The following is a 2,475-nucleotide window of genomic DNA, read 5'->3' on the forward strand; positions in this document are numbered from 1 at the left end:
ACTGAGTCCAGCTGCCTAATTCTAAATATAAAAATTTTACACTGTAAAAAAAATATATATATATATATATTTTTTTTTTAAAAAATGTTGACCTGAACTTATCCATTTATATTTTCTGCAATTATTTTATTTTATTTCCCCCAAGTCCTTGTAAAAATTAATTTTGAAAAGGAGGGCCTGTCTCAGCTGTCGTTAGAGGAAAGGAGGGAAAGGGCACTTGTTCATGCTGGGATGAGAAAAAGGCATCTCTGGGGGCCGGGGAAGGTGACGACTGTGGAAATGCAAGCGAGGAGCCCCGCAGGGAAGGAGAAAATGCAGTGGGAAAAGCTAGAGTAAACAACAGCTGTTTCTTTCCACCGGGAAATCTCCTTTTGGGTTCTTGACTTTCCTCAGATCGGGGGATTTCTGGACTCTGTAAAGGGGGGCCAGGTGCCCTGTGTCCTCTCTGGAGGGTCTCCTCCGTGTTTGTGTGCAGTGGGTGGACATTGTCTTCCTGACTGAGACTTGTCTCAGGTGGGATAAGAAAACGCAGGACAGCCCTGGCCGGTGTGGCTTAGTTGGTTGACTTTAGACCCATGTGCCGAGAGGTCTCTGGTTTGATTCCTGGTCAGGGCCCACGCCCAATTGTGGGCTCAATCCCCAGTAGGGGGCATACAGGAGGCAGTTGACTGATGTTTCTCTCCCTCTTCCTTCCTCTTTTTCTAAAATCAAATTTAAAAAAAAGAAAATAATAATAATAAAATAAAAAATAAGAATCAAGACAAGAGTTTTAGTTCATGGTTGCCCAACATCCACCCATCCTCCTTCCAGCTAATCTAAAGGTAAGAGTGATAACGTGGGTGAATGCCATAGAACAGATCTTGTAAGACAAGGAAATGGCAGTCACTGGAGAAATAACAGCCAGAGGCACGAATCCAACCTGACTTTGTTCTGGTTTCTCCTAATCTCATTCCCACAGTGGCTATGACCATTACTCTGCCTTCCCTGTCTCCCCTCCCCTGTTCTGACTCCCAAGTAGCCTGCAGACCTTTCAGATCCGCTCGAGAGAGGGAGCTGGGCGGGACTGGCCGTGCAGGAGAGCCACAGATCAAGGCTCTCAGCCTTTCCTCATCGTCTGCGTGGTATTTACCAAGTCCCCAGCCTTGAAGACATTTGTGGCACTCTCTGCCTTACTGAAGAAAAACGGATTTTGCCTCAATTCCTGATTCCTGTTTAAATATTTAGTTTAATCAGCACAGGCCCAAGTGCCTTTTCCATTTCCCCTGGTGCCTGGGAGCCATGCTGACACCAGCATCATAAATAATGCATCCACAGGCCGCCAGCTGGGAGTCGCTCCATCCCTCAAGTCTCCGGGCCTGCCCTCTGCTGCAGCTGCTGTGGGAGAGGCTGGACTAAAACAGAAAAGTCAGTCTTGAAGGCTCTGCCTCGAAGCCACTCCTGGAGGGTGCCATAGCGACAGGCAAGCAGTCCCACCGCAGCCCAGATCCCCTTGGGGCCATGGAGGTGTGTGTGAGGGTGGATGTTCAAGCTCTGGCTTCTAAGTTGCTCTGACCCGGTAGAGAGACCTCAGGGCCACCTAGAAAGGTCTGACCTAGACTCCGAGTGAGTGTGCATCAGAGGACAAGGACACCAGAGAGAGAAGGAGGCAGCCGGGTTCGAGGGCAGAGAAATGAGGAGACTTTATGAAATGCTGGAACCTTCTCTTCTCCCTCTGCCTCCAGAATTCTGGCCCTCACAGGGGCTCTGCCCTCTAGTCCAAGAACGTAGTTCAGATTTCATCCCATTACGTCGGGAGAACATTGGAGCTTCCAGGAGGTGGACACTTTGTCACCTCTTAAAGAAAAGAAATGATGACGACGGGATTTGACTGGACGGGTCCTGGGTGTCCTTTGCCAAAACCTCAAAAAGGTTAAACTGCCTCCAGGTGCCCTCTCCTTGGAGCAAGCTCCTCAGCACGCTGATCCGTGCAATTAAGTGGGCAATGCTGTGTTGGTTGCCACTAATGATGTGGTCCTGGCCAGGCTTCATAAAAGTTTTCTTGGGACAGCTCTGTAATAGTCATGCTTTTTTCTTCCAAAACTTTGCAGGGATAAAAGAAGACGTAAACAACCATTTATTTATCCAGTATATTCAAAGTTTATCTTCGAGTCCTCCAAGATTTTCTGTCCTTTTTGAAATCAAGAGTGCAAATAAACTCCCCTCTCAGTCCCTTTTTGAAAGCACAGCTGCTACAAACCTACAGATAGAGATAAAAGGAGCTGATGAAAGGAGCAAATTCTGGCCCTACTCCGTTTGGTTCAGTGGCTAGAGCGCCAGCCTGCGAACTGAAAGGTCCCAGGTTCAATTCCGGTCAATGGCACATGCCCTGGTTGTGGGCTCGATCCCCAGTGAAGGACTTGCAGGAGGCAGCTGATCCATGATTCTCTCTCATCACTGATGTTTCTATCTCTTTCTCCCTCTTCCTTCCTCTCTGAA

The sequence above is a fragment of the Pipistrellus kuhlii genome, unplaced genomic scaffold, assembly GCF_014108245.1.
Source record: "Pipistrellus kuhlii isolate mPipKuh1 unplaced genomic scaffold, mPipKuh1.p scaffold_m20_p_13, whole genome shotgun sequence".
In the NCBI taxonomy this organism is placed as follows: Eukaryota; Metazoa; Chordata; class Mammalia; order Chiroptera; family Vespertilionidae; genus Pipistrellus; species Pipistrellus kuhlii.